Raw genomic sequence first — 9,796 nt, 5'->3', positions numbered from 1 at the left:
GAGAGTGCAAGGATAAAAGAAACACAGGGCCTGGTGCTGCTGAGCCAGCCATGCTCGCACCTACAGCAGTGTCTGCGGGATGCACAAGGCTGAGATGGAAATGTCAAAATCGCAGTACAAGGAGCCTCTTATTCCACGTTTCTTTTTTTCTTTTTTTTTTTTTTTTTGGTTTTTCGAGACAGGGTTTCCCTGTAGTTTCTAGAGCCTGTCTGTCCTGGAACTAGCTCTTGTAGACCAGGCTGGCCTCGAACTCAGAGATCCGCCTGCCTCTGCCTCCCAAGTGCTGGGATTAAAGGCGTGCGCCACCACCGCCCGGCTTTATTCCACATTTCTTTGGCTATAAAAAGAAGGGCTTCTCCAGACTGCTATCCTGCCCTCTGCGGCTGCCTAGTCAGGAAGCCTGACTTTCTCAGCATGGCTGCTGCCTCCCCCAAAGAAGCCTGAGCTACTGGGCCAATCAGTTTATGATTAACGCAGGCCTCTCTGTGATTTCTTTGGGACTTAATGGCTGCGGGAACTGGGCAGGACAGAAAACTCAGACAACAGTCTTCTCTGTTGGTAGGACTTCTGGTATATCAACTACACTCCAGGCCCCACACCCAAGAACAGTTAGCCAACACAAATGGTACTGGTTAGGCTCTTTGAAAGAGAGAGAGATAGAAGTAGAGAGAAAGAACGAGAGAGAACAAGCATAAAGTTGGGTAGACAGAATAGAGGGACAGGGAAGGTGTTGGGAGAGGGAGAGAAACATGATCAAAATACATTATATGAAATTCTCAAAGAACTAAGAAGAGTGTCCTTTTAAAACCTTAGCTAAACGATGTGAGAGGAGGAGAAGCCACAACTGGCTCCGGGTGGGTGGACAACCTGCAGATGCTGGCCTTTGCTGCAGCAGGTATCAGAGTCTCAGAACTGCTTCCCTTGCTCCTGTTCAGAAGCAACCACTCCCAAAATCACGTCTGTCTGGTTTGAACTTGTACAGATGTTATGTGTGCTGTCACAATTGCCGTGAATTTGTATGTGCAGCTGCCCTCTTGTGTCCAGACAACACGGCTTCAAGTTGCTCCACCCCTTTGGCTCTTATAATCTCCCCCCTCCCCCTCTTCTGCACAGATCCTCGAACCTTGGGCAGAGGGCTGTGACACAGACATCCCTTTGGGGGCTGAGCATCTGAACCTTGGCTGGCTGTGGGCGTCTGTGCCATCTACTGCGGGAAGGAACTTCTCTGGTGAGGGTTTATGGATACACTGATCTGGAGGTTCCCATTAGGACTCTGGGCTTTGGCTCCATGGTGTCCTAGGTCAGCATAATGGGAGGAGTAATAATCAAGCTCTTAATCCCACTCATCATGATAATGGAAGATACTGACACACAAGTGATAACTGGCACCTGAGGAGCCCCACCCCAGGTCTGCTGGTGTTCACCATAGCAATGGTATCAAGATATGGGCTCCTCAACGGGGAGACTGAGGCTCAGAAAGGTGGAGTGCATTGTCCAAGCTTGCATATGTGATGAAAGACACAGACTGCATCTCAAAACAGCAAGGTTCTGCCACCAGTGCCCATGTTATGGATCAAAGGGCTTTGAACAGCGAAGTTTATCAGCACCTGGCACTGAATAAGAAACTGAGACTCCAGGGGTGGGGGTTGGGTCTAGCAAGAATTGGGACATGTAACCCTGGCCAAGAGTCCCCCCTCCCTGAGCCCTCACCCTCCTCAGCTGAAAAGAAGTCCTTTCAGGATGACCTTTCATGTGGTGCATCTAGTGGTCCTTTCTGTCTGTAGCCAAACTCAGTTTAATCAAGACAAAAACAATTGGATACAAGAACTTTCCAAGACAGCAGGGTTTGCCACAGACAGAGAGGGAAGGTACCCATGGTGGGCCTGGTTGTGCTGAGGTTGCAGGCTGTAGGGTCTTATATACTATCTGTCCAGATGCAAGTCTCGGCTGGCCACCACTGCCCACACACACGTAGGATGAAATAAGGGTCATTCATTTGTCATAGGGCGAGCATGTCTCCCATGCCTGCTGATAACCTTGGCTTGGAAAGTGGGATAATTATTCTCTCTTCTAGAAAAAGAAAAAAAAAACTGAACTCAGGGCTTTGCCTCCAGTTCAGTGGATCATCTGAAACTAGAATCAGATCCACAAACCTCCCAAACATTAACGAAAACCTCAGTGCTGGGCCATTTGTACCTGCGAGAGAAGGACGATGTGAAGGGGGCGTTTGAGGTCTCTATAAAGGACGGCAGTATTTCCACTTTCTCTCACCTCCCTTCAAGTCATTCTTGCAAAAGGTTGATGGAAGGGAAGTTGAGACATATAATCTTTTTTTTTTTCGAGACAGGGTTTCTCTGCAGCTTTAGAGCCTGTCCTGGAGCTAGCTCTTGTAGACCAGGCTGGTCTCGAACTCACAGAGATCCACCTGCCTCTGCCTCCCGAGTGCTGGGATTAAAGGCGTGCGCCACCACCGCCCGGCTGAGACATATAATCTTAAAATGGCGTTTGAGTGTTTTGTGGTTCTGGCTTTATCTGTGTGGATCTTTCCATTAATGTGGATAATCACATTGGCCCTGTCTTTCTGATGTGTATTGATCTGTTTGTCCAGATGCTTGTCTACCTGGGCTCTCTAATATGGGGACGGGTCACAGTTCATGAATTTAGGCTTAGAATGTCTACCAACAAAGTGTGCCTTTCAGGTTGTACGGGAATAAGCCCTAATGGGTTATGCGGTACTTGGAGTGAGGGTGAGCATGGGGGTGGTTTCTGTCTCACCCCTCTCTTATGTTTTCAATATTATGAATTAATAAACAAAACAAAACTATTTCAGATAGGATTTTTTTAAAAAAATATTTATTTATTTATTTATTATGTATGCAATATTCTGTCTTCATGTATGCCTGAAGGCCAGAAGAAGGCACCAGACTTTATTACAGATGGTTGTGAGCCACCATGTGGTTGCTGGGAATTGAATTCAGGACCTTTGGAAGAGCAGGCAATGCTCTTAACCACTGGGCCATCTCTCCAGCCCTTCAGATAGGATTTTTAACTTTCTAGAAAGATGTGAAGTTAAAGACTCCTTTCCCCTGATGTCTGCTGGGGAATGGGTCACGTTCTGTATCTTTCTTTTTAAATTTGTGAGGCAGCGTTTCTCTGTGTAGCCCTGGATGTCTTGGAACTCTATTCTGTAGGCCAGGCTGGCCTCGAACTCAGAGATCCTCCTACCTCTGCCCAGAATTAAAGGCATGCAGCACTATATCTACCTCTGATCTTATTTTCAAGCTGGGCCAGTCGATATATTGTCTGAAACATTCTTGACAAGTTGATGCTGCACAAATTGATGTTGACTGCTGTGTTGTGGATGAGTGTCAGGGCTGCCTGCAGCACCGAGGCACTGGGTAGGCCAAGGGGTGGACTTGTATCTGTGTTGCAGTTTAAACATACATTTAAAAAGAGGAAAACAGAGGTCTCATTCTGTGGCTAACAGGTTCTCACTTCTTTTCTACATGGTTTATCATGAAACCACTCTTTCCGGAGAATCCTGCAAGTTGAGATATAGGTGAGTGGGCAAAATATGTGATTTCCAACCTGGCTGTGAGGTGGTGGGGTTGTGGGATAATGTGTGCAGATGATGTGCAGATGTGTGTATGACATGTAGAATGTGCATGAGTGTCACGTATGTGAACGTGTGATTACAGCATATGACGTATACATGGATGTTTATGCATACGCACATGGTGTGCAAGCGTGTGGTGTGTGTATGAACTGTATACCACATAGGTGTGATGCATGAGCTGTGTGGGCGACAAGGTGAAGAGATGGAGCAGAAGCCCAGCTGGGGGCTGCACGTGCTGGGTGGCAGGGACTGACACTTTCCCTTCTGGGAGCCTCCAGTGAGGTGGGTGTGGGCTGGGTTATGTATCCTTCATCTGAAATGGCTGGAGATCAGGAGGATCAGGAGCCTGAGTGACAGTTTGAGACTTTCAGAAATAAATGGGAACCCTCTGACAGGATGGACAGAGGCCGGGTATGTGGAGTTGTCAAAGCCAGTGGTAGAGTGTTTGGTAGAGACCCATAGCAAGTGACTGAGAAAGGCCCCAGATCATCCTTGTGGAGACTGTCAGCCTGATGGCGTCAGGATGGTGATCAGAACAGGGTTATCACATGGTGCTGGATACGTCAATATTTGTTTCTCACTGGGTCCTTTGTTGGAAATACAGGCAAGATTTGGGTGGCTGTCCTGGCCATTTTGGGCTGAGTTTCATAGGGTTCTTGTGTGGCTTCTTACTTGCCAGGAAGAATGGTTTGACTGTTCACATGTAGGCCTTATAGAGCTAGCTTCAGCCACTCAAGAAGGCTTCGACTTTCTGGGTCGTTTGCTGCATGTCTGGCCATAGCTTGAATTTTATAGATGGCCTGGTCATTGCCTATACTGATTGATCAGACCATATTCAGACACTGTCCCTTTCTGCCTTGTGACCTTGGGCCAGGAACTGACTATACTGTGTCTGAACCTTCTTAGCTGTAGAAGACTGCGGTGCTATCTAGCTTGAACTCTGCAATAGGCTTCCTCTGAGTAGCCTTGGCTAAGTGTCTGCTGACCCTAAGATGACCTTTGTTAGTGTAGGAAAAGCCCCCCACCCCCCCAACTTGCGTGTCTTCTGAAGAACCTTGGCTAAACGGTGTCTTGACTTTCACGTTGAGATGAAGGCTCCCTTGTAGACAGGCAACTCCAAGGTTTGATTCACACAGAACCTCCAGCATCCCTTTAGGATGCTTCAGGGTTGCCACTCTGGGAGGACCAAGTGTCCACATTAGTCTGAGCACTCCTGGTTGGATCATCTCATATGCTCCTGGTGCACACAGGTCCTTTTTTGGAAGACTGGTGTTTTACCAGCATCCCACATTACCCTTGGCCTCGTGCTCTGCTAAGTCCTCTGAGAGGTTGTTGTCCAGTCCTTTGGCAGACAGATGTGGGGTGGAGCCAAGAAGAGGCTTTGTTACCAGAAGATAGGAGTAGGAATTATAGCTGGCAGTCTGCCCCCTTCCCATGGAAGGGGGGAGTTTCTCCATTATTAGAAAGGGTGTCCAGATGTGACTCTCTTAGCTCACGGCTGAGACAAGGTCTGAGGCAGAGGCATTGTGGCAGGTGTGAGGTGACTCTCCTGCTTTGTCTTTTTTACATATTTTCTGTGAAAGTCACCAAGTACAAAGACCACTTGGAGTGGTCTGCGCATTCCAAGGCTGTCTGCATGTGTTCGCTGTGTGATGGAACTGCTTTGTGTTTCTTCAGTTTCTGTTCTGACATCATATAGTTCCCCAGGTATTTAGACCATGACACACTCTGTGCATGTATGCTATTTCTTTTTCTGTCCAGGAGCTAAGAAGATTCAGCTGAGAAGATACAGGGAGACTTTTGTAGAGAAGTTGCTTGGTGTAAGCCCCACTTGGGCTCCTTGGTGTGTGTGTGAAGGGACATGAGGACTAATTAGTCTTATAAAGAAGCATTTGGTCACCTGGCAGAAGTTTAGAATGTCAGATGTCCTCCTAAGTGTGACATTGTAATTATAATTGTAAATACGTAGGTCTTCTCTGCTGGGTTTTGGATTCGATTTTCCATTGCTAACACCACAGATAATCCTCATGGCTGCCAGGACACCCTGTAGTTTTGCCAACTTCTAGTGGTTTCATGACTTGTTCCAAGGAACAGACAGGTCACAATGCCCTAGCAAGCAACTACATATGCGTTTCATTGTGCAGAGCTGAAAATCGCGCCATGAGTCGCCACACGGCATTCAGGACTTCCCAATAAAGACCCATTCTGAGATCCTCTTCAGGGCAGGACTGGCTCTGTGGATCAGGGAGAAATGGTGAGTGAAGTAGTGTTGTGTCAATGTGTTCACACTCCAGAGGGTGGAGGTGTTGACTAAATTTCATCTTTGAACATCAGTTATACACCGTTGTCTCTAACACTCTCCTATGTGCAGGAATGTATATTAGGTGGATAGAAAGATGACAGGCAAATAGGGGGATGACAGGCACATATGTTGACAGATGAAAGAAAGACAATAGATATGTAAAGTGTGGTAAGTAGATGATCCCGTCAATATTGTCAACATAGAACATGGTATACGCTATCAAACATCCTGGTCAATGGCCAGCAGGCAGCATCCACTTTGTCAAGTGACCCCCTCGTGTGACTCCAGTAGTTACTGGGCTTCACAAAGTGACTTGCTAGCTGTGCGCTGTGTCTGGTTAAACCATCTGTGCCCCAGCAGGGCGAACGGGTCTGCACTCGATGGTCCTAGAGCAGAAAGGAGAAGAGGACATGTGCACCAATCCCTAACCCAGAAGTTACCTCCAATTGATAACTGCTTGCAAGTGAAAAAATTAGTTTTTGGTTATCCCGATGGGCCTGCCTTTGTGTGTCACTTGGCTTTTCTCTCTTGCAGCTTTTACTGTCCCGTCTTTCTTCTGTACCTTTACCATTTTGCCTACTATGTGGTGTGGTGAGTTCCCTTTCTTATCTTGTCGATTTGGTGTTCTTAATGCCTCTTGGGTTTGATAGGCGTCTCTGACTCCGACTGCAGGAGGTGTTCACAATTTCATGTTTCACGTTGAGGCAGTCAGCAGCTGTACTTGTTGCTGCTGGCTCTTCAGGAGAAGCCATTACACCAGCTTTCTCCATGATGATCCAGACAAGGGGCACTCAGCCCATTGCAATACTGCCCTCTACACCTTGTTTTTCAATCTGGGCAATCTCTTGCTTACTATCTGCTGCTCTGTCTAATGATTTGTAAGGCCAGTGGCTATAGACATTGCTCTCTTGCTGGATCTTTGGGTTGCGATTCTCCTCTTCTGGGTCCAACGATTGGCCTTGGTTTTTCCTCTGGACCGTGTTATTCTGCCCAACTGTGTTGTTCCTTGAATGGGATAGACAATCTCCAGGAAAGCACTGTCCAGAACTCCTGGGACATCTATAGTGTTTCCATGCTGGGGGACCCCGTGGACGACATTGAGTAAGGGTTTCTCGCCTTCCTTTGTAGAGGAGCAGACCCCAGCTCTGAAAGAGTTTAATGGCTGGCATAAAAGAACCAGTTTCATATCGTGGGATGCCTTGCTCAGCCTTGATGCAGGGGGAGGTGCTTGGTCCTGCCTCAACTGAACGTGCCAGGCTTTGTTGACTCCCCATGGGAGGAGACCATACCCTTTCTTAGGAGTGGACAGATGGAGAGAAGTGGGAGGAGAGGAGGGGGAACTGTAGCTGGTATGTAAAATGAATACAAAAATTTAAAAAAGTTTAATGACTTGGTGCACACTAGCAGATCTGAGCTTAAATTTCAGCTCAAGAGGCAGCACTTTTGAGGGAGAACAGACTGAATGAAGAAGACGTGTGCTCAGCTCAGTGTAGGCTTTAAGCTGCATATTACACAACCTGGATTCCCCTGTCCTTACTCTGTCTGTGAAAGTCTATCGGCCCCTGCGAGCTTCTGTGTGTGCATCTGAATCAGTCCTGCTGATACTACCCAAGAATGTGCTGCGGGACCAGGGGCAGGGCATTAGGAGAGCGGCTTCTTGGACAAACAATAGCTGTCTTCTTTAAATTCTTATTCTAATGTGCCAAGTATCAAAGAGTTGAGGACACAGGTCACATTTCATGTTATAATATCAAATCCATTAAACAATCACCCACAAGAACAAGTTATTTTAGAAAGTGATTCCTTTGAGTTTGTCCTGGAAGTTGTCCAGAGTCTGGAAGAATCTAAGCACCCTGGAACAAAAGCATGCATTCCTGTGCTGGTCAGAGTTTGCATCTCTCTAGCCTGTGGCATGCTCAGCACCACCCTCATTGAGGCAGCACCAAGTCAGACACTTGGTAGCTGGCAGGCTGTAGCCATCAATCACACTGCATTCAGCCTATGCTCGGCTCCGTTTATCTTCTCAGCCTGTTGCACCCACACAGCCACGTGTAGCTCTGGGAAGCTGGTGGGAAGAGCATGAATGAGCTACATCAGTGGATGCACTCCTCACACACCCATGTGAGACTTTCTTCCTCTTAGTTATTCACCCTCATCCCTCCCTTTCAGTGTCTATGAACACAAGGGCATTCCAACACACTTGGTGAAAGGTTGCCAGAAGGGAAAAGGTGAAGGTAAGGAAAGCAGAGAGGAAAAGTGTGCACTAGGGGAGGACATTGTATGACCAAACATCTCTCTCTCTCTCTCTCTCTCTCTCTCTCTCTCTCTCTCTCTCTCTCTCTCTCTCTCTCTCTCTCTCTCTCTCTCTCTCTCTCTCTCTCTCTCCCTCTCTCTCTCTGTTTTGACTGTAAAGATTATTCAAAAGCAAAGTTCAGACAAAAAGTCAAGATAAGGATGCTGGGTACTAGGAAGATTGGCTCAGTTGGTCACATGGGAACATGAGAACCAGAGTTGTATCCCCAGAACATACCTAAAAGGCTAGACATAGAGTACATGCCTACAGTCTCAGCACTGGGGAGGTGGAGACAGGAGGATCCCTAGGACTAGCTGGCTAGCTAGTCTAGAAAGTTAATGACTTGCGGGTTCAGTCTAAAAAGCAAAACAAAACCTCCAGAGAAAAAAGGGTTATCTATGAAATGCAACCTCAATGAAACAAAACTAGTGTTTGATTTGTTAATGTGGATATTGGTCCATAAGCAGAGACTACTTATTCATTTTCTGCCTGCCCAGGCCCAAGTAATCACACAGAAACTATATTAATCACAGCACTCTTTGTCCAATAGCTTAGGTGTATTCCTAGCTGGCTCTTACATATTAAATTAACCCCCCCCCTATTTTTATTAATCTGTTTATCACCATGAGGCTGTGGTCTACCAGTAAGGTTCCAGTGTCTGTCTCCTTTGGCAAATACATGGCATCTCCTGACTCTGCCTACTTTGCCTCTATTTCCTGTCTGGCTTTAGTCTACTAAACCATTGGCCAAAATAGCTCCATTCATTAGCCAATAAAAGCAACACTTATACAGAAGGACATCCCACATCATTAGTCAGTGCTCTGAACAACAATAAAGTCAAGGAAATGACAAAGAATGCATCACAGAACATAGAAGAGGGGAGTGGGAAGGACCCAGCACAAGAACTCACACAAAATTTTGTTATCTGTACAGTATAGTTAATTTCATCTTACTTTTTTCCATTTTTATTATCTATCTATCTATCTATCTATCTATCTATTATTTTTAGTTCTTTTGAGTAATGATTTCTTTGTGTATATAGCCTTTGCTGTCTTGGAACTCACTCTGTAGGTCAGGCTGGCCTCAAACTCACTGAGTTCTGCCTGCCTCTGCCTCCCAAGGGCTGGGATTAAAGGTGTTCCACAGCACTGCCCAGCTCACTTTACTTTTTAAAAATTGTTTTTGATTTAGTACAGAAAGAGGCAATTCTGGATTAGTCAAAACATCTACACTTAGATTCATAGCAGAATATCTGTCAAAGGGAAGAAGGGAGGACCAGGACTTTGTCTTCAGTGGGCTAAGAGAAGATGATGGCTTAGAATTTTATAGCAATATAAACTTCTACTCAGTAACAGGACAGAATGGTATATTTTAGCCTACTTAGGGAATTTAAAATTTACCTAGAGCAAAGTAGGGAAAGATGGGATCAACCTTCCCTGGAAACCACCATAGAATCACAGACAAATAGAAAACCATCAGAACACATTGGAATCAAATGTGGTGCTACTGCAGAATTTTCAGGATGGCTATGACCTGAGAGAATAGAATAACCAGTGCCTAAGACAGTGTAAGGGAAGGAAAACAC

This window comes from Arvicola amphibius, chromosome 2 (assembly GCF_903992535.2).
Source record: "Arvicola amphibius chromosome 2, mArvAmp1.2, whole genome shotgun sequence".
Lineage (NCBI taxonomy): Eukaryota > Metazoa > Chordata > Mammalia > Rodentia > Cricetidae > Arvicola > Arvicola amphibius.
Note: the sequence above shows the minus strand (reverse complement) of the source record.